General features: G+C 43.1%; 1 protein-coding gene across 3 annotated transcripts in view; it reads left to right on the top strand.

Annotated features, from left to right (window-relative positions):
* The first annotated feature begins 3130 nt into the window (after positions 1-3130).
* KCNG2 (potassium voltage-gated channel modifier subfamily G member 2) overlaps positions 3131-26197 on the top strand; it is a 63823-nt gene continuing 40756 nt past the window's right edge. Inside the window, exon 1 of one of the 3 annotated variants that reach the window (XM_042869469.1) lies at positions 3131-3194. The gene's annotated coding sequence lies outside the window, so the exon portion shown is untranslated. Of the gene's footprint in view, positions 3195-3583; positions 3608-3725; positions 3802-26197 lie in introns of those variants that run through there. The other 2 variants (XM_042869467.1, XM_042869466.1) reach the window with 2 other exon arrangements.

Below are 26197 nucleotides of genomic sequence, written 5' to 3'. Positions count from 1 at the left end.
GCTCAGCTTCTGCCTGATACCAGCATTTCGAGGTGTGTCCCCTGCAAAGGCTCCCAGTTTACCTCTCTGGCCCTTATAACCCAGTTTGCAGCTAACAACACAACCCAGCTGGCTGGGTACCAGGCAGAAACTGCAAAATTACCCTGTAGCTTTAGTACAAGTTCTTACAGCCTAAAGCTACATCCCATTTCCTTGGCCACCACAGAAATAATTTTATCATGGTGACTCCATTTCTCCATCCGTGAAACGAGTGCACTGATACATATGCAAACCCTAATAATAAGAGTCCCAAAAAGTTGAATGCATTTGACAAGTGTTTAATACCCAACTGAAACATCTCACTGACCTGTAAAAGCTTTTCCAGATAACGCAGATACTAAATGAAATTCATCATGGCAGTACTAACAACCATGGTGATAAATTAATCCAAAGAAATCAACAAGCAACAAGAATAACCCTACAGTAAATTCAGAGTGTGGCAGTTTTTCTCACATCATAACTCCTGGATAATATTCCCGCTTTTCTGTTTTCAGATAATAAACCTTTAAATATTGCACTTCAAGCTGCTCTTTCTGCTTTAAGAAAGCGGGTCTGTAGGGGAACTGTCAGATCATGGTGATTGAGCACCTGGTGAAAGGGTCTGTCTAAGCCAGGGAGCACAGGCAAACTGGTTGTACCTGTGCTCCTGGTGTGACCAGAGGGGGTGGAGGCACCCTGTGCTCAAGTAAAGGGCAGCCACAGAAGGGAGAGCATCTGTTGGACCTAGGCTGCTTCTTCTGAAGAAGTCTGGTATAGCCAGAGATCCCCTTCACCAGTTTGGACTCTTCTTTGTGTATATGACCACTTCATTACCTGCAAATACTCTGCCAAGTGTTGCACAGGACCTGTCAGAAACAATTCTGCTGCTTTGTGAGCAGAACAGGTCACAGCGAGCACTGCAAGCATGTAAAGTGTGTTTTTATGTTTACAAGCCTAAAAGGATATTTAGTACATTTGAAACTAACTAAATAAGTTAAACTGATGTGTGTCGTGGCTTCAGTGTATGCGCTGTCACTATTCTCATTGCTACAGTCTGTGAAACAGATCAATGGTAACGCTAATAGGATGGATCAGGAAGAAATGAGTAAACACAACTGCAAAGCATTGAATCATACTCCCTTCCCTATGACTGGGACTTGAGGTGGTGATTTCATTTGGAGCAGGATTGGGCTCAACTAGAAACCAGCATTTTCAGACTGAAGAATGATAAGGCCATGCTCACACACCTGTGCAAGGAGAGCTCAACACAGAAATGTCCTGTTAACTGCAGTGGGAAGGCTTGATGGTAAACAAAACTGAATAGATTTACTCCAGGTAAACACAGGAACAAGAGTAAGAAGGGTCAGCAGTTCTCACACTTCATGGGCATTAAATGAAACTGTCCTTCTACCTTTTGACTTATTTTTGCTGCTCCAAAAAATGAAACTGCAGCTATGCAGTCATGCTCGCTGTTCAATTCTGGGACATGTATCAAACCTGCACGCACAACAGCTTGACCCAGCACAAACTGAAGGCTAACAGTATGTAATGTAACAGTACCAAACCAGCGCGTGAACAGTTGAGCTCCTAATGTTCACAGCCTTGTCCAATTAGTGGTTAGGAATTAGAGAAATAATCAAGATACACTTCAGCATTTTTTGACTCAGAACATCTCGACAGAATGTTATACACAGGCAAAGCTACGTGGATAAATATACAGAAAAATACTGAAAAGAACATGGGTTAAAATCTTGTGCCAGTGCAAACATCCTGGGCTGTGTGTAATGTCAGGCAGCAAGCAAAATAACAAGATCTTGCTGTGAGAGAAAGGCAAGTGGTTTAGAATAGTTCCTCAGTATTGGTAACAACAAGGTCAGAGCCTGAGATGCCTGTGTCCCTTACACAGACCCAGTGGGAGAGCTGAGGGTATGATTAATGAATAGCCCACAACAGGCAGAGCAAAGGAAGAGCAGAGAAGGACGTGGGGAGGGTAGAATGGTGGTCCTGTTTGTTTGTAACACAGGAACAGTATGAAATAAACGCTGAAGGCATCATAATTAAATTGACAATTACTTCTTTAGTGATAACTTTTAGTGAAAACCAAATAGTTAAAAATAATGAAATATTCCCTTGGGAGTTGATAGATTTTTGTACTCAGTGTAAGCAGCAATTAGTAAAAGGATGACATCTGTATGTATGTACAAAGAGCCTTCCCAATGCCCACAGCTAGACGAACAAACACTTGGGCACAGAAAGCATCACACAGCAGAAGGTGTGCAACTCACTGGCTTCTTTCACCATGCTTCTGTAACAGGCATCCTCACAGCTGCTTACTGAAGGTAAGGGTTTACTGTTTTGTTTGAGACATGTGGAGCTAGCTGATGTCCAAGCAAGGAGCAGCCCGAGATTAGCACCTTTATCAAGTTCCTATAGTCTCCTATCAGATTTGCTCAGAAAAGGCACTGGTAAATCTACATGTAATCTTTGCTTCAGTCTTAAGAGGCAAAAAGCATAATAAAGAGCAGAGCTAGACAGAAGTTTTCCCCGGGGGAAGGGGCAGAAGAAATACTGAAAGAAATTGGAACGAATGCCAGCATAAACAGTACATAAATTACAGACTGTTAGGACTGACAAAAATCAGGACCCAGAAACCATCAGGAGAGACGTTCTGAAGAAACGGGCAAAGATGCAGGGGCGGGAAATACACTTCAACGCCCTTCAGCCTTTTCGTAAGCGAGGCGCTGTGACCCAGGGCAGCCTGGAGCAGCAGCTATTTGCAGGAGCGGCTGGAAGCGCAGGACGATGCCCGCGTGGTTACAGCCACAGACACGGCAGGCGTCACTCTCCGCTCGCTGTTTGCCTCCTGTGGGTGCGCGGCCCGTCCCTGCACACACGCGGGCAGCGCGAGGCTTTACGGCTCCCCGAGTCCCGCTCGCGGCTCCGGGCACGGCGGTCGCGGTCCCTGCGGGCGCCTCGCCCCGCTGACTCCGCCCGAGGGGCCCCCGGAGAAGCTCCGCTCGGCAGCCCTGCCTCGCCGGGGCGGTCGGGCGCTTCTTCACAACGCGTTTCCACGTTGGGATTCCCGGTCGCGGTGACAGGGCAGGGGCGGCGGAGCGATGCAGGAACTCAGCGCGCAGCTCTCCGGGGCGCCGAGCCCAGGGCAGGATTTCGAAGGGGTAAACGTACCTGGGAGGAGCGGCACCCGCGGGACCGCGTTAGGTTTAAGCTCGCAGGCGGCAGCTTCAAACCGGGACCACCCGGGGCGCCTTTCCCTGCCGCGCTCGCGGATCGGTAACAACATCGGTGCCGCCCGCAGGGGCACCTCCCTGCCGGGACAGCCCCGCGCCGTCGGGACGCCCTGGGGCGGCCCGTTCCCAGCCTGGCGGTTACCGGCGTCCCGCCGTCCCTCCGAGGAAAACGGCCCCGGCGAAGGGCCGGGCACGGCACCTGCCCCGCCGCCGCCGCGAAATGGCCGCCTCCCCAAGCGTGCCCCCCGGCGGCAGGCGGCGCTGCGCGGTCGGCTGGCGGTGGGCGGAGGGGCGCCGCGATGGAGCGGAGGGCGGCCGGCGACGGGGAGGCAGCGCCCGCGGTGAGAGAGGGCTGCGGCTGGCGGCGGCGGAGGGGAGCGTGAGTGCGAGGGGACGAGCTGAGGTGGCCGGGCCGCCGACCGCGCGGGTCCTGCGCGTCTTTTACGGAAAGGCGGCCGGCGGGGCGCAGCCGGGACCCCCGCAAGCCGGGACCCTCGCGCTGCCGGCTCAGTGGCGCGGCTCCACAGCGCTGAAGGTAACGGAGCTCGGCGTCATTTGGGGGGCTCGGGGACTGCCGGGCGGAGCACTTCTCCCCTCGTCCTTTTAGGGTGTTTCTCTTTAGTCCTAGAAATGGGGTTTCCTGGGCTGTCACTGGCGTGGGGTAACGTACTCTGACATGCGAGCGCAGACGAGCCACGCTCCAGGAGTTCGAGCTGAGCCAGCTCCGGCCGGGCTCCGGGATCTCTCTCGAGGTCTGGTCGACATTCGGTCGGGTTGCTGTATCTACGAAGTGCCGCGTACGGCCAGTGTGATTGACTGCGGATTTCAGTTCGGATCTTAAGCTCCGAGTGCGCGTGTCAGTTGTAGTGATGTTTGTTAGGCGTGTTACTAAAAGTTTGGGTGTTGACACGTTATCAGTAATAATGAATTGTAAATTGTGAAGCAAGGTCGAGGCTCTGCGTTGGCTGTGAACGCACTGAGCCGTGATGACATGCCCTCAACGCAGGGGTTGAGGTTTGTCCCAAACGAGATTGTTGTAAGACTCCCGATGGCCGTGGTCACCTTTCCCAGTGCCGTTCCCTAAGAGATGAGCTCTCTTTCCTGTGCAGCGTCAGTTCAGGAGTTACTTTTACAAGTAGGAGCTTTATGGCGCATCTTTTATTCCTGAGGAGGGTTGGCTGAGTCCATAAAATTGGCGGACTTCAGCTGAGGACTTATACTTGGTGCAGCCCGCAGTGCCAAAGTTGTTCAGCAGGAGAGGCTTCTTTCAGGTCTCCTTATCCACCACGCTGGAATTCCTTGAGGATGACCTTCAGAGAAAGAACTCAGCTTTGCTCAGAGGATCACATACCTCTTTTATTTGCTCTTTTTAAGTCTTCCCTAGAGCAATAAGTAGAGGGTATGGAAGGAAACTACGAGTGAACACTCAGCACTTCCTCTCCCTTATGGATAAGCCAGTAGACATTTGGCCTTGCTGTGGGTCCTGGAAAGGTTTCTAGCCAAGCATGGAAGATCAGATTTGGTACTGCTACAGGAAAATGTAAGGTGGGGGAAGGGATAGTATTCCTTTTTTGTTCCTCATTCTTTATGTGAAGAAAGGTTAAAAATTGGGCATGTGTGTTTTTTTTTTCCGGGTCACTTTTAGCTGTTTAATCAGTGTGTCCATTTCTCTGAAATCTCAAGACTTCTGCCTTTAACAGAATATTGCCTGATGTTTTCAGGCAGTGTGGATCTGAGATATTACTGCATTTGTTAGGAGATGAACAGCACTTGGCCATGTGCCTCTGGTCTTGTGCCTAATAATACATAGTGGGAGCAGTGTGTTAGCTGTCAATAAATGTCTGTCATCTCTTAGGTCTTAATTATAAAATGGTTTTAAAACGGCACGCAAAGGAAACTTTCAGCTCAGTACATAAATGTGGTAGAGCCCTGTGTATGAATACCACAGTGCCCCACATCTATCGGCACTGTATCCATTAATAAAGCCCTGATTTGTTTCTGGGGCTTCAGTTTCAAAGCCCTAAAATATGTGCAGTTTTCAGTATGGTAGTTGGGTGTGGGTTTTTTGTTGTTTTTTTTTTTTCCCTCCTTTAGCAGGTCTTTGCTTGTAAAACAGGTGCATTTCTTCTTAAAAGAAGATTCAGGCAGGGTTGAAATAGCAGTTGGATGCTTTTCCCTTTTTCTTTGCTGTCACGTTTGATTCCGAGAATAATTTCAGGACATTCTGAGGTTGCTGCTAAGTAATCTGTCCTGTATCAGGCACTAAACGCAGTACTGTCTGGAAGGGAACTGTGAGTCAAGCAAATGCTGGACAGCTTTTGATGTACTGTGGAAACCCTCTGTAAAAAAGTTGTACTTCTGTAGTGGAAGATCTGCTTCGCTTTGGAATCCTGTGCAAGAATAGCTGGTGGGAACTGCCTGTATAGTAGCTGACCTACCCTAGTGTCCTGCACACGCATGCTGTCTTTTGAAGTCTGAGTACAGCTGTTACCTTGTTAACTTGCTCCTGGCAATGATTTGCTTATCTTGAGCAATCGGGAGCACAAAAGAATTGGATGTGATTGCTGTGTCCTGCCTTTGCAGGGCAGAAAGGTGGGGAAGCATCTTGAGACTGAACAGAAGATAAAATACATTTTCAATTTGTGTTATTAAAGGAAGAAACAGAAAACAGGAGCAGTAAAAACTCCGAATGTTTTCTAAAGCTATAAATGGTCGAGGAAGCTGTATCGTATTTTAAAAACTATGTAGGTGCTCTGGGACCAGAATTATTGAATTTTTCTTACAGATAAGTCTCATTAGGGTTTAGAAACTTTGTCAGGTGTATACAGATGGTGAGGATCAAGATTGTTTTTTAAAAAATCTCCAAAAAAGTTGAAACAAGAGAAACTGAGAGACTCTGACTCAGTGCAACACGTACACTGCATTGAGTTGAGTAGCTTATTTGCTTAATTAAGGCATCCATTTTGAGTTATTTGACTTGCACATTTCCCTGCTCAGATTAATGTCTTCATCACAGTGATCGTTAAACCATTTATATTCAATGAACCTTCATTGCTTTTTTTAATCAGTCAGGTATCTTTAAGTATTCATAATAATCTTGATAACTTCAAGATGCTTTTCCTTCTTTTCTGGTGAGTTATCATTTATGTTCTTATTCTGCATCACAGCTGAACCCATATTCCATTTCAAGAGGCAGTTTAGCCACAAGTCATACTCTTGCTTCTATTTGTTTGCCTGGTGTCTCGTTGTGTGGAAGACCTTTTTCCTGCTCCTTGCTTTTGTTTTTCAGTGGGGTGAAGATACCGAAGTGAATTCAGGTTCTGTGTGGCGCGGTTGAATGTTAAGCAGAACCAAGATTTGAAAAAAAAAAAGTGTTTGAAGACTTGGCTAATGCAGGACAAGCAGTGATGGTTGTGTCTGGCTTTCACCTGACTTCCCAGAAGGACAGGCTGATGCTCGGCTTTGTGACTCACCATGAGAGAGGGGCCAGAGTCCCTCTGCTTCCTTGATGCTGCCTTGCTGCCCTCACCAAGTCAAAACTCATTTGTAACGTCATGCTAAAAGGCAGTGTGCTTTAGGATGAGGGCTTTACATTCAAAGACTTTCAGTGCTTCCACTAACCTTAGGTGCGTGTGAATACACTGAAGAGTGATTTCTGGAGCATTATTCCTATTAAATATTTAGAGTCTCTGCATCTTTTTCACCCTCGGGGGGGGGGAAAGAAAAAGGATAGTCTCACAGCTTCCTAACATGAGCTGACATCTCTGTTAAATGTTCAGGTTATACCAGCAGATGTGCCGTTTCAGAACTGTAATGATGATAAAATCTGAAAGTTCAAAGTGGAACAGACATTTGTGGTACGTTTTCCTAATGGCAGAAAACAAAAGGGAGAGTTTAAATGGCTGTAATTGAATCAGGTCGTTTTAACATCTTCCTACTCTGAGTTAGAAAAGGTGCCAAACAATCTCTTTGTCTTTCAGGATTCCGGATAACTAAATTAAAAGTAGTAGGGGTCATTAAAACTGTTAAATGTGGCGCCAGCTATTGAGAAAAATTAACACGAAGTGGCTTTGTTTACAGGATATCCACACAAATAATGGTTCTCTGTGCTTACTTGGTCAGCCAGTGCATTTCATTTTCTGAGCAATCTTGGCAGAACTCAAGTTTGTTGATAACAAAGGTTCCAACTAAGGTGTGTTAAATTGGAGTTCTACACAGCTGGCAGGGGGTAAATCAATATTAGGCACATGGAAAAGAACATGAGTGTTTAAAAGGAAAAAGAATTGTAAGGAAGATTCTAGGAATATTAAAGCAACAACAATTAAACAAAAATAAATACATTAAAAATGTATCCTTTCGGCATCACTACCCTAGGTGAAAAACCATGCATGCCAGTGATTATGGAGATTATTATATCTTTTTTCAGAGCTTTGAAGAAGCAAATACTGTTTGGACTGAGATGATCTGCACAAGGAGCTCTTTGAAAGATTAATGGTGTTGGGTTGAGTTAGAGCCATTTGCCTGAGCCCTCCATTGATGGCTCCATTAGCAGAATGAATAGACTGGTATCAGCTGGGCAAGAAATAAAAAATCAGCCAGTTCTGGTGCTGTCTGTGCTCAGGTTTTTGTGCCCAGGAGCTCAAGTGAGTAGCTGTGTTATGCTGCTTACACGCTTCTCACTCTGAACTGGATCTCGAACCCAGTGTCCACATCCCTGCCTGCACAGGTAGGAGCTCAAATCTGGGTGCATCAGGGATTTGGGGCCCCTGGAATGGTAAGTAAATTCAGTTTTCTGAGAAGAGCCATTCAGTATATACAAATATATATACATATATATATATATTAGTGTTTCCAGTGAGACTTTATTGGTAACAGCTGAAAATGAGGCTTCTCAGATATACAGAAAAGCATGCATTGTGTGTTGGCTGCAAGGCAAATTCCTCACATTTAATGTGTATTTACTGTATCTGAATTACAAGACATCTGTAATTTCAGAATATTTAGGAGGAGGACAGGTAAAGAAAAGAGGAAAAGTAAAACAGTCAGATTTAGAATTAAACTATCCTGCGGAGGTTCTCACAGCCTCGTCCAGTAATTCTTGTGGCAAACCTTTAGCCCTGAAAAATATCCCTAACGTCTTCAAGTCTCACTGAGTTCTAAGACTTTGGGATTGTTTGTCCAGGGCATTGAACAGAGCAGGATTCTGAATCTTACATTTCCATACATTATTTTCTTTTTCCCATCTAGAACTGAACTTAAGTAACTGTCTTTAAATCTTTGGCACATCAAACCAGCTTTGAATCAATGAAAAAACTGGTTGCCACTGATCTGACTGAAAACAGGTCATCTCCTAGGGTAAATCTGCTCATTGTTTGAGCTTGTGAGGATCTGTGTTATCTTGATGTCTCTCTCTCTTTCACCCCCTTCTTTGGCGCTGCCTCTCCCTCACCATGGCTCATCAGCACATGGGTTGTGAGCCCTCGTGTCTGTTCACATCACTGCTATGATGGGCTGTCATTGGCTTGAGCTGGAGCAATCTTGTTTGTAGCTGAACTGAAAATCTTACAGCTGGACTGACTTCGATGAGTAATAATATAACAATAAATGCAGCAAAAACAGCAACAGGAGCATGCCTGTCTAACCACAGAAACGATGTAATTAATGAAGGGAGGGATGTGTGATTCCCTTCTGTGAGCTGAGGTCATGTTCCTTGCGTGGGTGATGCGAAGGCATGTCAGCCTCGAGGTTGGCATGCTGTTCAAAATGGATCATCGAACGTATTGATTAGAAGAATTGTTGTGTTATTTATTTTTAAAAAGATAGCCGTCCAGTTTTGGAAATGAGACAGAAACAATTGCTAGAGAAAGTGCATCATAAACACTGGAAAGGTCAAAATACTTGGGGAGGGGATAGGCTGGGCTTGAGGAATAGGAAGGAGGGTCTTTGAACTTCAGGCTGAAGAATCCTGCCTAATTCCCTCTGCTGGCTGGTGAACAGCAGGAGAAACAGTTGTTTTCCTTCAGATTTTCAGTGCAGTTTTTTCAACCGATAAAGGCAGGAAGCTGGAGCCTCCATGGAGGCTCTGCAGTCATTACATAAATCTGTTAGACAAAAGTCGGAATGAAGCCCAATCTCTGCAGTTCAGAGCTTTCCAAATGTTACTCCAAGGCTAAGGGCTGTATAGGTTAGGATTCTGCTAACTGACCTGCTAGAATGAAATTCCTCTGTGGCTCTCAAGAATGATTTTTCTCACAAACTCTCTTTGATAGTGTGATTGAGTTAAAGAGGTAATGCATTAAAAGCAGTTGTTTCCCAGGGTGTAGAACACAGGCTCAGAAGTTTAATTTGTAATTCTGACATAATAAACAACTCTTTATGATGATTGCTGTAAAGTGCTTTGGTTCATGAAAATTTTGATGCACCATCAGAATTGACACCATACTTCCATGCTTTGTGCTTCCTTTCCTCTTCTCTTTTTTCCTGGTAGTGAATTTTCAGTTGTGTTTTGAGAGAGGAGCTCGCTGTGTTTCTCCACACATTACTGTTACTGGACCTTTTGCCATCTCTTCAGGCTGTGCAACGTTGTCAATCAGCTGAACTGTTAAATTTATTTACAGTAATGCTAACCCAGTTCTAACCTTACCCAGCTGTTCAGAATAGTGGATGATTTTACCTTCCAGCAGATTTCAAACCTAAGAAATCAGTGAAGCCATGGGAAACTTGTTTGGGATTTTTATGGCTGTATACATGCACTTACCTTGAATGGCATCGTTTATATGATGTTGTTTAATGTTCAGAAGTACACGTTACAGTCTTGACCCTATTATGTTTAATCACAGTGTGGAAGTGCTCACATTAATTTTCAGTCTTACTTCCAAGCTAATTTTATGTACAGCGTTTATGTTCAGCTGAACAATTTGTGTTTGCTGATTAGGGGAAAGTCATGGTTCCACAGCAGCACATCTGGACTTCTCCGTTCTTCACCCTGCATAAAGGGAGGAGCAGTGCCAGGCATACCAGTTCTAGTTCAGATATGGTTGATTTCCAGAAGTTCTGGACCTAGAATCATTTTCTTGCTCCTTTCTTCTTCCTGATGTTTGTCAAGGTCATTTATTCAGGGCTGCCTTTCAGCTGTGATTTTTCATGTTGTTAGATGTCTGTTATATCATCAAAGGTTTCAAAAAGGACTTTCCTGAGTCTTGACTCAAAAACCTGTGAAAACCTTTGAAAGTATACATGGATAAATGAAGCTGATTAGTGTTATATATGAAAGAGAGAAATAAAAGGAATTTTTGAATTGTTCTTTGTGACAAGAAGAAGTTCAAGAAGAGTTCTTGAGGCTAGTATAAGGCTCCATTTTGTACTTACTGCCTTTGAAACAAAAGATTGAGTCCTTTGGGGTATGTACAACTTTATCAGAGAGTATAAACAAGCAGCATATCCTCCATATTTTGGAGAGTTGTAGCATTTGGTAACTGTAGATTCATAATCTTCCCTTTTGTGTGCATATTCTTAATGTAATATCACCATATTCTCATGCAGTATTCTCATTTCAGTATTACAGTTAGTATTTCCCAAAATCCCTTATTCTCAGTTCAGCCTGTCTTTGTGGTTTTATGAGGCTTCGTGCTGTGAAGGCTTCCTCTGACTGCAGAAAGACTTGAGTTTGTTCTGGAGACTGCTGTTAAGGGCTCAGCAATGGAAGCAGTTCCTGGGGAATTGTTCTTGGCTGTGCTGATGTAAATCAAAGGCTCCTGTCCAGGTTTACCTTTGTATAAATGAGAGCACATCTGAGTCCTAGATGTTTGTTCTAGTATTTCTTTGTACTTGTACTGTAGGATAGAATTAAAACCTTCAGTCATAGGTTAATAATATGTTATTCTTGGTCTAAGCAATGGTGGAAGTTCTGATTTGATTTCTTTTCTACCTTTGAAATAAGTGTCTGAGAAAAGAGCTTGCATTCAGTTAATGCCTGATCCTGCCAGTCTTTACCCTGATGCATGCAAGTGTTCCTACTGAGTACATAGGTATCCTGAAGTGAGCATGGACTCCTTTAAGTAAGGGGTTTCAAGAGTGGGTTTTTACAGAACTTTTAAATACCTTGCATTTATCAAACCTCATACATCCTAATTACTACATCACAGCTTGTCATGTGAAGAAGTATGGTGAATTGTTTGGAATAGCAGTGTTGTTACTCTATGGGTTCTGGCAGTGAATTGGACTGACAAGTAACACCTGTTCAACTTTAAGTATGTGCATACTTCTCAGAAATAAGCTTTTCAGTTTTATATCAAACATAGCCACTATGCAACAACCTACTGTAACTCTAAATGTTGGGTTATAGTCTTTTAAGATTGTCTACAATAAAATTTGTTCTCTAATTGAAGGTATCTTCCTACAACTAAAAGTGATAGAAGACCAGTGTGTGCATCTAAGACCCATACTTCCATGAAATGAATGAATGAAGCTACTTTAAAAAAAAAAAGTCCTGAAAACAGGTTATGTTCCTGGATACATGTATTCTAGTCTGAAAACCCAAAGTCAAATGGGAATTGGTCGTGTATAGTGACAGCAGCCTGATTCTTCTCTTAAGCCTGTGGAGTCAGCATTTCCTTGAACTTTTCTCATTTCCTTCTTGGTTCAGAAGATTTTCCAACTGTGACCTAAAAATTAAAGAGGTGACATGAGACTAGCAGTAGCTTAGACAAGATAGATTTTGACAGACAGAGCAAAGAGTCTGTCTTAATATAAATAATATAAATAATAATCCTTCATCAGGAAAGGAAATGGTTATACCAAGGTTGGAAAAGACCTCCAAGATCATCCAGTCCAACTGTCCACCTATCACCAGTCTTTCCCCACTTAACCACATCCCTCAGCACAACGTCCAAACGTTCCTTGAACGCCTCTGGGGACAGTGACTGCACCACCTCCCTGGGCAGCCCATCCCAGTGCCTGACCACTCTTTTGGAGAAGAAAGTTTTCCTAAAGTCCAACCTGAATCTCCCTTTGTTCAACTTCAGTCCATTCCCTCTTGTCCTATTGTTAGTTAGCCAGGAGTAGGGGCCAACCCCACCTCACCACAGCCTCCCTTTGGGTGGTTGTAGGGAGTGATATGTTCCCTCCCGAGCCTGCTCTTCTCTAGACTAAATCATCCCAGGTCCCTCAGCTGTTCCTCGTATGGCTTGTCACATTGACTGTTGGGTGAAGGTTCTTTGCCAAAGGGTGGCTGGGCACTGGAACAGGCTCCCCAGAAGATTGGTCACGGCACCAGGCCTGCCAGAGTTTAAGAAGTGTTTGGTCATTGCTCTAAAGATGTATTTTGGAGTGATCCGTTGTGGAACCAGGAGTTGGACTCAGTGACCCTTGTGGGTTTCTTCCAAATTAGAATATTCTATGATTCTAACTCTTCGCCACTATTACTTCAGAGATTTCTGCAGGGTGTTGGCATGGTACACTACAGTTCTTGCCTTGTTCTTTGTCATAAAAGCTATACGAGGCCCATAATGATCTATTTAAAGAATTTTTATAGTACTTCTCAATAACCTAGATATTCCCTGTGTACCCTAGCTCAATCAACCTCAATTGCAGGCAGAACTGTTGAGGAGGCAGTGTACAGATCTCAGAGGAGTGCGCAGAAATAATTTGCAGTCCTGATGGAGAGCAGTGTTTTCTTAATTGTCATTTTTAATGACTCTGAAGAATCCATTGGAGTATGTTAGATTATGCCACTCTTTTTATTCTTAAGAGCGAACATTATTACTAAATGGGATAGAAAGGTGTAAAAGAAATCAAACTGTTTATTTTCAGAATGTAAATGAAAATGCAGTGTTTGGGTTTGCCTTTGTAGGGGCAAGCTGCCTGTGTGAGCAAGACAGCCATTATTGTGCATTATGAGGTTTTTATGTCTTATTTCCTTTCATTATTAATGAAAGTTAGTAGGGGAGGTACAAATTGCAGCCATTTACAGCTGGAATTACAGATGACCATCAAGCACATTAAAATAGGCATCGTGTAAGCATATCCATAAGGTGTAAAAATGCACAGTCTGGTATTTTCTATCTAAAATGGTCCCAGCTCAGAGCAGAACGGTAGTGTTCAGGCTCTTTAGCCATATGTATGGCTGGTGAGCTTCATCTCTGTGCCTGGGGAGATCATGGAACAGATCCTTCTGGAAGACGTATTAAGGCACATGAGAGATGAGCAGGTGATCTGAGACAGCCAGCATGGCTTTACCAGGGGAAGGTCGTGTCTGACCAATCTGGTGGCCTTCTGTGATGGAGTGATGATGTCAGTAGGCAAAGGGAAGGCAAGCAGTGTCATCTATCTGGACTTGTGCAAGGACTTTGATCTGGTCCCCCACCACGTCCTTTTCTCTAAATTGGAGGGAGATGGATTTGAGAGGTGGGTAAGGAATTAGTTGGAAGGCCGTAGACAGAGGGTTGTGTCTTTGACTTAGGCTGTTGAGGACCTTCACACAAGTCTCTGTCTCTGTTCCATCACCTGATGTAATTTGGAGAAGATGCATCTGCTTCTTTCAGGGGTACCTAAAATACTGAAAACGTACTTTGGCACCTTGAGGCAGGGGAAGAAGATGCCTTAGACTGCAACTGGATACCAACTGTAAAGTACACGTTATCTTTAGGAAGACTGAATGGACTAATGTGCACAGATGTCCTTCACTCACATCCTTTCTGGAGGACAGCACATGGCATTTCATTTCTGAAAAAGCACTGTGCAAAACAGCACCTCCTTATTTAGCAGGTCAGGTCAGTTTCCTCTGTGGGTGTAAGATCACTAACTTTGATTTTGTAGAAGACTTAATTCAGAGCTGCTTATGAGTTGGACAGATTCAAAGGAAAATTTTCCCTTATCTCATGTGCCATGAATCAACTTGCAGCTGTGGAGCTGAGCAATTTATGCCATGGACATAAAGTAGAGTAATGTGGTTTGAGTAGAGGCAGAAGGAGCAGATGGAAGGAAAACAGCTCAATTTAACCAACCAAGAGTTTGTTTCTTTTATACATAGCCTTTCTATTTTCAAATGAGAAATGCTCATTTACAGATCAAAAATTAGATGTACGGAGTATTTCCTCAATTACAGTTGGTAATCCACTATGCAATTTGTTGGCCTCACTATGCTCAAAAAAAAAAAAAATAAAATCAAGAAACAGATACTAAAACTATTTGTATCCATCTGCCTCAGGGACCACAGTCAGATGGTACTATTTTAGTCAGGGTATTGGTGTACTGTAAAAGCAGGGTCTAGAAGGAAAAACTTGCTTGTTTATTCATTGACTAAGGAAAGGAAGGAAAGACATTTGTGCTAAGGATAGCATATACTTTTGGGTTTGGTTTTTTTTTTTTTTGTTCATATAGTGTGCCTCAGGAATACTTCTCAGCATTGAATGGCAGTTGAAATAAGACTAGTCAAGCCTAAGTTGAGATGGGTGCTCAAAGTTTGTCATACTCTCTTGTCGGGAGTATAGACTGTGCTCTTACAATCTCACACCGGTATTGAATTTCAGCAGACCAAGCTTTTTAGAAGTGCCAGGTGTAATGAATTGAGATAAATGATGAAAAGTGCTGGCAGTTAATTAACTTAGTAAACTAGGGTCACATATCAAACAGGAAGAAAGAAAAGTAGTGAGAAGAAAGGAAAACTGATACTAGACCTTGTCCTAGGAGGTAAAAGATTATATGAGAAAAAGGAGCAAATTGAATTTACAAAATTAAATGGAAAGAAATGGATGGATTTGGAATAGCATTCATTAGAACATAAGATTATTTACAGTAAAGGTTCCAAGAGAAGAAGGAATATAAGTCAGTAAAACAGAATGACGCTGAAATAATGTCTGTACACATCTGCTTTTGCACACTCTGAATTTTACAATAGCCTCTAACTGAGTTTGTTTTGCTGAAACAGTTGTGATTCTTTTTATGGAGAAACTGCAAATGCTGAAAGAGGTACTATAGGAATACTTACTCATATTAAAGTTTAGCATTTGTTATTTAATATGCAATATCCTCTGGGTTTGAATAGCCAAGTCTATATTGAATTTCTGGTTTGGGTGTTTCCATTCATCTGTGGAATGAAAAATCTACATTTGAGCATATGGAGCTGGAGATCAGTGACAAATGGTGTCCCTCAGGGTCAGCACTGGGACTGTTGCTCTTTAATATCTTCATCAGTGACATCAACATTAAGATCAAGTGCACTCTCAGCAAGTTTGCAGATGGCACCAAGCTGTGTGGTATGGTTAACATGCTTGAAAGATGGGATGTTATTCAGAGACACCTAACGAGCCTAGGTGAACTTCATGAAGTTCAAGAAAAGCAAGTGCAAGGTCTTGTACCTGGGTCATGTGCATGGGAATTGCCAGTTCATGGCCTGAACCAAAGGTTGAGCACCTAACCAAGGGAGCTCAAGTGCAAGCATTGCACCTGAGTGACCCTGGGCCCACCCCTCCTTACTTGCATTTAAGGGTTAGCAGCTGAGTAGCATCTCTGGATAGAGATAGTGCTCTTCTTGAGCTGTCACCAGTCATCAGAAAGGGTGAGCTATTTTTTCTTCTTGTCATCTTCCTTTGCTCCATAGTGCTTGTATCCCAGTAGAAGCCAATGCTGTTGCCTTCCTTTGCTCTACAGTCGTGACAAACCCCACTGTCAATACAAGCAGGGGGACAAAAAGACAGAGGGCAGCCCTGTTGAAAAGATCTTGAGGGTACTGGTAGATGGCAAGTTGGACATGAGTCAGCAACTTGCCATCACAGCCTAGAGTGCCAACCACGTCCTGAGCTGCTTGGAAAGAACTGTGGCCAGGGGGTTGAGCAGGGCGATCCTGCCTCTCTGTTCTGCGCTGGTGAGGCCTCACCTCTGTGTCCAGATGTGGAGTCCTCAGTATAGGAGAAACATGAACCTGTTGGACCCTGTGACCGGGTCACAAATGTGATCCCCTGTGAGGAGGGGCTGAAAGACCTGAGGCTGTTCAGCTTGTAGAAGAGAAGATTCTGGGGAGACCTGATGTATGTATGTCTTTCAGTATCTAATGGGAGCTGTAAGAAAGATGGAGACAGATCATTTAGCAGGGTCTGTGGTGACAGGGCAATGGGAAATGGTTTCAAACTTGAATGGGGGAGATTTAGATTGGATAGAAGGAACAAGATTTTCACAGTGAGGGTAGTGAAGCACGGGAACAGTTTGCACAGAGAGATGTAGATGCCTTCGGTTTGGAGACATGGAAGGTCAGGCTGGACCAGGCTCCCAGCAATGTGATCTAGCTGTATGTGTCTGCTCATTGCAGGGGAGTTGGACTCGATGATCTCTGAAGGTCCTTTCCAACTAAACAATTCTGTGATTTCAATAGCTGCATAGCTAATTAGCTGTTGGCACTATGTGGGCATGCTTTTATGCATACAGACAAGGAGGCAGTAAAAAATTGACCTTAAATGTAATTTACTTTTGTTACTGTTTGGATAATTTAAAAGCTGTCAGCCCTTGCTTATTGAAGGTGTCAGGAAATTTTCATTTGTTGCCCATGTGTTCCATGTTAACAATGCAACAAATGCTGTTGTGTTAGAGCATGCAGCTGTAAGTGATGATGAAGAGCAAATGACATCAGTGCACAGTGCACTACATGAAAATGCAGGGTGAAACTAACTTCTGAGATGAGCGCTAAAGAAAAGTTTGTCATCTGAAAAACTGGCTTGAGCTCTGTCTGTTGCAAAAATCACGTTTTAAGGCCTGTGGGGATCAGTCCACAAAAGCTTTGAGGGTAAGTGTTAGGTAAATTAAAAAGTAAACCTAGCTTCAATACTCCATATTCAGTCAGAGAAATTGTAAAGAGCTTTTGACTTTGTGGCTTAAATTTGATGGCAAGGGATAATTGGAATGAAGTTCTGTGATAGAAAACTGTTTCTTACAGGACTATTTCTTACAACACATGACCAAGTGGTATGTGTATTTTATGTGCTGTGCTGTATAAATGTAACTATGAATGTCTCTGTGAAAGAGGAAATGGATCTGATAACAAGGAGCTGGAACTGATGCATGATGAGTTGATACTGTGAGGTGTTTGTGGTGAAAGGATCTGTAAAAAAAGAAGAAGTATGATGCTGTACTAAGGAATAACTTAGACAGTAAATAAATGGTTTAAAAATGAATTTGCTCAGTTGAGAAGCAAAACAGTGCAAGCATCTCTTTGCCTTTTTATTATTAGGAGAGCAGCACAAATGAAGAGAAGAATAGAAGGTGTTTTATTCATGTTCTAGTAAAAAATAAAATGATCAAGATTTGGTTGAAAGCATTACTCACTTGTGAGGGTGTAAGAGTGAATGTCTAAAAATGAGGTGCTTAGCAAAAATTATGATGTAGCCAGGAGAATTTGGAATGGAAATGTCTGTGGCAGCTGTAACATTTCTCACCACTGTCCATCTAGAATGGCTGGATGTAGTGGAGCTTTTGCTGTTGCAGTCTTTCAGTATGGAAATAAAGCCATTTGGGAATGTGAGGTAGGGGTGGAAGTGAGAATACGTGTTGCCTCTTCCTTCACCTGTCCTTATCTTGTTGCTATGATATTGCACTCAGGAATGGACCTGTGTTATGGTTTCTCATTCTTTGCTTTCTTCTTTCTCATCTCATTCAAAGGAACCTCACTGGAGCTGAGGAGGCACTGCTCTGTTGTCTTTTTTTGTGCGTGCAAAAAACCTGAAGTCTGAAAATCTTAACAGATTTACATGTAAAAAGAGTGAGGACGTTCTACATTGTTCTGAATATAGAATTAAAACAAGCCTTCCTAACTTAGATTCCAGAAGACTGTTGTGAGACTACATCTACAGTTTTTAGGCACCTTAGTAGCTGCATATTTATAGTATTTTATGACAATATGACAAGCAGCACAATATATGAATATTCTGAAATAGCAACCAGTTAGAGCTCATGTGGTGTTTGTACATACGTTATAGAAATCGTTTTACTCCTCTGGAATGGGGAATTCTGTGACCCCAGTTTTCTTTTGCTGTAACAAATTGTAAATTGCCTTAAGTGTGAATGCATGTTTCATGCACTAAACAGATGCAATGATAGAAACATGAGATCCTTACACAGGATTATTACAGAACGGGATATTCAGTTGAATTTTTTTATTTTTTGACTGAACGCTGTTTTTATATGAATACAATGAATAGTAGGATTTCACGGGTCTTGAGGAAGCCGACTTTTTTTTCTGCTGTGATTCCTGGAGAATGCTGTTCAACAAGAGAACCTCCTATTTTTAGCTGACAACACTGACCCAGCAGCAGAAGAGGTGATAACTCCTGATGTCTGCTGACCCTTTCACCGGCTTTTCTTTTGTCAGCTGAGTCTTCCATGTTCTTTCTTTCTACGTGCCTTAGAAGGAATATGTGAGTGCTGTCTGAAAGGAAAATCCGGAGCACTTCTGTTACATAAGGGCTGTTATGTTTTCCATAAAGCCATTATGTGATCAAGGTATATTCTTTCAAAAGAAATCAATAATGTGTTCCCTTTTTCAGCTTAGATAACACATATGTTGTCATAAATACACATGTATATATTTCTAGCTGCTTTTCCAATGCCCAGCTATAGCTATAGCTGCTATAGTAAATACCTGTGTATGACCAGACACTGGATTCAGCTATGCACACTGGGTACTTGAAAAAACAGCATCTGCAGTAACTGCATTTAATGGAAGGACTTACACTTACTTATAGATAATGTTGGAACGTGGTCTCCTTCAGTAGAACAAGAAGCACTTAATAATAAATATACCTCCCCAATGTAAATCTTATGAAAAGCTTCTTCAAGCATAGTACTTAAGTGCAGAAAATTTCAGCTTTATGTGCACTACACCATAGAAATCTATTCATTTATAACAAAACTTTTGCTGTTTCAGACAGTATTTTATGACCTTAGAGAGATCAGCTGATACACAGTGCTGACTTCTGATATGAGTGCCATACTAAGACCCACTTGGAATTAAATCTGGCAAGGGATATCAAGGGCACCAGGAAGGCCTTCTTTAAATAAGTATATCACAATCAAAAGGAAAACCAGAAAAACATGGGCCTACTGCTGAATAAGGTGGCTATAATTGTAACGGGCAAAACTGTGTAGGGGAAATCCGGTAGCCTTCTCTGACATCATCGGCTGGGTAGACACAGGGAGAGCTGTGGATGTTGTGCACCTTGACTTCAGCAAGGCTTGTGACACTGTCTCCAGTATCATCCTGGTAGGTAAGCTGCAGAAAAGTGGGATAGATAGGTGGACGGTGTGATATGTATTGAGAACTCACTGACTGTCAGAGCTCAGAGGGTTGTGATCAGTGGTGTGGAGTCCATTTGGAGGGTGGTATCTGGCAGTGTTCCCCAGTGGTCAGTTCTGGGCCTGGTCTTGTTCAATATCAGCAGCAGTGACATAGCTGAAGAGAGAAGAGTCTACCCTCACTGAGTTTGCTGCTGATACAAAGCTAGTTAGGGACTGGAGCATCTTGTTTATGAGGAAAGGCTGAGGGATGGGGCGGTTGCCCTCTATGTTAAGAAGTGGATAGACTGCTGAGAGCTGCCACTGAGAAACAGCCATGGTCATCAGGTTGAGAGCTTGTAGTTTAAAAGTGGGGACCAGACTAATAAAGGGTGTCTGATGGTTGGGATCTACTACAGGCCATCTGATCAAGAAGTGGGGGGGAGGGCTGTTGACCAGGCCTTCTTGCCTCAGCTACAAAAAGCATCGTGCTTGCAGGCTCTCATCGTCACAGAGGATTTCAACTACTCAAATATCTGCTGGGAAGGCAACAGGGTGAGCTGCAAGCAACCCAGTAGACTCTGAGAATAAGTTCTTGATACAGGTGTCTGACAAGCCATCCAGAGGTGGATTGTTAATGGACCTGGTGCTCACTACTGTGGATCATTAAAGAGATTAAGACTGGTGGCAGCATGGGCTGTAGTGACCATGTCCTGGATGACTTCATGTACTTGAGGAATATTAGCCTAGCAAAGAGCAGAGCCAGGACTGTGAACTTCAGGATATTTAAGAAATTGTTGGAAGAGATCCCTGAGAAACTGTCCTTAGGGGTATAGTAGCAGGACAGAGCTGGCAGCCCTTTGAGGACTCTTTTCTGAGAGAGTAAGAGCTCTCCATCCACCAGCATAAGAAATCAAGCAGAGGAGGCAAGAAACCAGCATGACTGATGAAGCCCTTGCTGATCAAAAAGAGGGATAAGAAGGAAAAGCATAGGCAGTGGAAGCAGGGATGAGTGGCCTGGGAAGAATGTAGGTATGCTGTTAAGTCATGTAGAGATGAGATAAGGAAAACAAAGGTGCATATGGAACTGAATTTGGTAACGGATGTAAAAAATAACAAAAAGGGATTCTAAGGTACATTGTTCAGAAAAGAAAGGCAAAGGAGGGTTATCCCCGTTGATAAATGAGAAGGGAGAACTGGCTCCAGGCATGGAAGTTAAGGCACTCAGTGAGTTCTTTGCCTCTGATAGTCAGACTTTCTGTGCCTCACGTGTCCCTGAACATCTACTTGGGGGCTGGGGGAGCAAATCCCTCCCACTTTAAGAGTGGAGCAAGGCCAAGACTGCCTCATGAGACTGGATGTATACAAGCCGATGGGGCCAGACAACATGCATCCTGGAGTCCGGAAGGCATTGGCTGATGTGGTTGCAAAGCCACTCTCTACCATATTTGATATTTGTCCTGTGAGGAGAGGCTGAGGACACGTGGGCTGTCCTGTGCTGAGGAGGCCAAGAGGGGAAGCAGAGAGAGGTACTGGGCTCTGTGCCTGGTCGTTGGTGTCTGGACTGGGAAGAGAAACATAGAGGAAGAAACCCTGCAGGCTTGGAGTGTGCTAGAGATACCAAGATGTTCCCTTCTACTTCTCCCTCATGAAGGCCCACCTGCAGTACTGCATTCAGGTCTGGGGCCCTCAGCAGAAGAACAATGTGGAGATGTTGGAACAGGTCCGGAGGATGGCCACAAAGATGATCAAAGAGCTGGAGCACCTCTCCTATGAAGACAGGCTGAGGGAGCTGGGCTTGTTCATCCTGAAGAAAGGAAGGCTCCAGGGAGACCTTATAGTGGTCTTCCTGTACTTAAAGGGAGTTTGTAAGAAGAACAGGGAGAGACCACAGAAGCATGTAGGACAAGGGGCAATGGTTTTAGACTAAAAGAGAGTAGACTTAGATTAAACATTAGGAAAAGATTATCTGCTCAGAGGGTGATGAGGCACTAGAACAAGTTGCCCAGAGAAGTTGTGGATGCCCCATCCCTGGAGATGTTCAGGGCCAGGCTGGATGGGGCTTTGGGCAACCTGGCCTAGTGGATGTCCCTGCCTGTGGCAGAGGGGTTGGAACTAGGTGGTCTTTAAGTTCTCTTCCAAACCAAACCATTCTGTGATCTGGCAGAGGGATTTATTGTTTGTAGCGCTTGCAGAATAAGTATGCTTTGTGAGTAACAACATGTCTTTTCACAGCATGAAAATAACTGCTCAGAAACAAAACCCTGTCAGCAGCAGTGATGCTGTAAAATGAACCCCACAGCTTTATTTTCTCCTGACGTTTCTGCGTAGCTGCGACTAGTTGCAGCAGAATAACGGTGAGGAATTTGGCAGAAGTGAAAGGTGTTCTGAACAGTGGAGTGCTTTCTTACGGAGAGCACAAATTGTTCATTTGCTAGGCAAATACAATATCTGCAAAAACAATTAGTAGGTGAATAACATGAGTAAATAACCTCTGAGCATCACCCATAGTCCCGTATTGTTTTCTTAACATACTACTTTCTTACCTGCTTTTATTGCCCCAAGAGCTCTCCTTAGTAATGCTTCTAGGAAATGTGTTGTGTCAAAAACCTCTGGACAAGGGGTCCTGTTAGAGCTGAGCTTCTTGTATTTCTAATGCTGGAGCATTTCTCTGAAAATTTTGTTTCAGAGCATGTGTTGACCTTTGTATGTGTTGTGATGACTTCTGGTCACCAATGTTTTGCACCAAGATGCCAATGAAATGTTTTCATCTGTTGCACAGGCAGTTATTGAGCCTGTTACCCTACCTGTCGCACCTGTTTGTTCTGGTATTTTTAGAAGAGGACATGATTGAAGGATTCAGGGTGACTATTGAACACACAACCATCCCAGTTACGTGCAATATTTTACTTGATTTTAAAGCCATCATCTTCAGTGTGAAATCTGCTAAATGTCACTGTTTTGCTTAGGTAAATCCATCAAAGTAGAGATGTGTACAAAACAAGGTTTTAAAAATGCTATCAGCATTGCTCAGCAGTTGCCTGAAATAATTGCACAGATAAATGAAAAAGCATGTCTTTGAATTAAAGGGTTTCTCTGCAGCGTGCAGCAGTGGCAGGACAGGGCAGGAGGAAGTTGGATGCTGAGGATTGGAATTACAGGGAAACCTTGGACTGTTTTAGTTCATTTTCATCCTGTTCTTTAGGTCAAGAGTGTGAGGGATGCATCTATAACCCCAAACTGCAAAAGGCCTATCTTGGCACCTGTGTGAGGAAAAAGTCCAAACATCTCCTGCCATCCCAGCAACCGAAAGCATCAACACCTCCACCCAGAACCTCTGGCTTTATCCAGTCAACTTTTTTAGGAAGGTTAGTGTTGTCAGTATAGGCATCGGTCTAAGAGGAGTTCAGAATAGAAGAATGTAAGATGCCATGAAGTTGGATGACATTTGAAAATTAATATAAATACATGAGTGATACTTTGTTCTTAATTTTTTTTTAAATTTTTTTAAATTTAATTCAAGTTGTTGCAGAATTTCTGTTTCACCACACCTGAAAGCTGCAAATGTATATGTTCCTTAGCAAATACTATGCAATACAGGATGGCAGTGGGATCTTCCTCTTCAGATAGAGATGCATATTAATTATGAAAATGTAAAGTTGTATCCAGGGTAGGATCTGGAGAGTCATCTCATTTAAAAACATGTCTGGCAGACAGGATTCCTTAATTCTGCCCATCTAGCATAGGCAGAGAATGCTCACTGCATTATGCAGCAGATATTAGCATTTTGTCATTATTCCGAGTGTTCAGTTTGTGGCACCAAGCCTTAATGGAGCTCTGCAGCAGAGTTACAAACTCCTTCTGTTTAAAGGTCACCTCATCCAACAGCTCTAAAAACTGCAGTCTCATTTGTATTGTGCTAAAATATGTGTCCCGTGCATATGGGTAGTTTTATTGGGACAAACAAGGCAGAAGTTCTAGAGACAGAAGAGTCTAATGGGAGCCTGGTCCAGCCTGACCTTCCATGTCTCCAAACAGAAGGCATCTACACCTCTCTGTGCAACCTGTTCCAGTGCTTCACTACCCTCACTGTGAAAATCTTGTTCCTTCTATCCAATCTAAATCTCCCCCATTCAAGTTTGAAACCATTTCCCATTGTCCTGCCACCTCAGATCCTGCTAAATGGTCAGTCCCTTTCTTTCTTATAGCCCCCGTTAGATACTGAAAGGACTCCATCAGGTCTCCCCAGAGCCTTCCCTTCTCCAAGATGAGATGTGCTGGGGCAAATAGAAGAGATCATTTCTCAACTCTAGCTTCTTCTTTTCCTTATGGACTGTAATCTGACAGATCCTGTCTACTTGGAGTCATTTGAATTTGCTTCCAGCTCCACAAATGGCAGAAATGCTTTCTGAAGAGTTTGTGTCTCTTTCTCCTGTTTGAAAAAGGGCCACAAAGATGATCAAAGGGCTAGAAGACCTCTCCTGTGAGGAAAGACTGAACAGGCTAGGTCTTTTCACTCTGGAGAAGGCCTAAGAAGGACGTCATCACAGGCGTTAAAAAGAGCTCCTGAAAGAAGACGAAGGCTCTGTCTTTGCAAGGAGCCATACAGAGAAGGTAACGGGCAGCGAGTACAGTTTGCACTGGGAGAGGTTTTGTGCAGATGTAGGAAAGAGGTTTTACAGTGAGAACTGTCAGTCACTAGAATAACCTCTCGAGGGGCATGGTGAAATCCCCTTCACCGATGATTTTCAGGATGCCCAACTAGAGGCACTAGATCTCATCTAGTGTCCCTTTTCCCACAAAAGGATGGACTTCATGATCTTTTGAGATCTCTTTCAACCTGAACTGTTGTGTGATTCTACTCCCTTTGTAAAACGAATTACGAAGCTTCCTCCTCTTTTGAACAAAGCCTGGAGGAGTGAAGGGCTTGCCGTTTCACATCATGTTATCTTTCTGCCTAAGTATATTTTGGTCTTCTTGGGACTTTTGGGAAGTTGTGGATGCCCCATCTCTAGAGATGTTTAAGACCAGGTTGTGTGGGGCCCTGGCCAGCAAAATCTAATTGGTGGCCCATGGAAGGGGGTTGGAACTACATGATTTTTAAGATCCCTTTCATCCCAAATCATTCTATGATTGTGTGATTCTATCACTGCCAACTGCTGTGCAGTTGAAAGGTGCAAATAGCTTCACAGAAACAATAAATAAATTCTGGTTTAGGGTGCTGAAAGTGTGTGAAAGTGCACAAAATGTTATTTTATGCTACTGAGAAAAAGGTGAGGATCTCATACTTCCAGGTAGCTAGACAGACCAAGTCTCTGATTTCTTAAAGATCTCACGGCAGTAATAATTTCAGTGTACAGCTCTGGCAAGTGCAGTAGCACTAGATAACTCACAATCTGCCTAATAGAGACAAATGGCTATGGGTGCACGTCACATTCGAGTTGAGTCAAGTTAATTTAATTTGTTCATTTTACAAATTGAATTGTTTCAGCTAATTACATAGCGTGGAAAAAATGTGACAAGGGTGCTCAGACAAGAAAACTTCCTTTTTGCCTCTACTAAGTTAATGAAGCTATTAAAGAAAATGTGCATTCACAGTATGGGAACAGTGTCCGTCTCATACTGAACTTTGCTGTTACACTTCCTGTTATCATTTTTTTTGTTGTTTTTTTTTTGGGTTGCCAGATGCAGCCTTTCACCATAGCCCCATATTACTCTGGGGAAGCTCTCCTTAGCCATTCTGCTCCAGTACTACACAAGGAGCCTATCTTTATCAAGATGAGGACATCTCAGCTAGGTCTTACAGTCCCCCTGTTCCCCTGCTGTCTGTAATTCCGATAAACCAATAAAATGTTCCAAGTTCTACTTCTTGGACCACGGCCTGTTCTAGGTGAGTTTATGAAGTTATAGATATCGAAGTTCATTGTCAATACATACAAAAATATGACAAATTCAACTATTTGAGTTACATGGAAATTACCCTGTGTGAAATTACCCTGTCCCCCCATGTGGTATATCCTTTAGTAGTTTATAGTAATTTTACTCTGTCCTAATTTTCATTTGTGTTTTTTTTTTTTTTTTTTTTTACTCGAATTTTTTGAAAGTAAAGCCGGCAACATCTATGGTAATGTAAATGTCTTTGTGTTTTTTGAAATCCAGGTTTATTCAAATGCTCCTTTTTGCACTGATGCCTCTATTTCAGCAACTTTGCTAAAGAATGCTTTAGCTGCTTCTGATGTTACCATCCCACTTTTGTTCCTTCTGAAATACTTTTCATGACATAAAAGTAGGAAAGCAACAGGCAGAGTTCAGACCCCTATCGTACATGGAGGAGTACAAACATGCAGTAAGGTTGTTCTTGCTTAGAAAACTTGAAACAAAAACTTGCAAAGAAATGTGAGACAAATACCGTCTTTACTGTATAATGATGTTTTAGCATAGAGTGGGGAGCTGAGTTTGGAAGACTTGGATCAGTACTGCTGTAGTTGACTTCTTCCTAATTTTGTGTCCAAGTCACAGTCTCTTACTGACCTTCCTTACTGCATATGTTTTGGTATGTTATGTGATCTACTTGAACACATGTAGAACAGTTACTTTAGCAAGGGAATTTGAACATAGACATAATACTGTTGCCCGAGGTAGTCTAATGCAGCTTTTATGAATGCTACTTGATG

The sequence above is a fragment of the Lagopus leucura genome, unplaced genomic scaffold (genome assembly GCF_019238085.1).
Source record: "Lagopus leucura isolate 7727_CA_CO unplaced genomic scaffold, USGS_WTPT01 Super-Scaffold_100002, whole genome shotgun sequence".
Lineage (NCBI taxonomy): Eukaryota > Metazoa > Chordata > Aves > Galliformes > Phasianidae > Lagopus > Lagopus leucura.
Note: the sequence above shows the minus strand (reverse complement) of the source record. Positions and strands in the feature narration are given on the sequence as shown.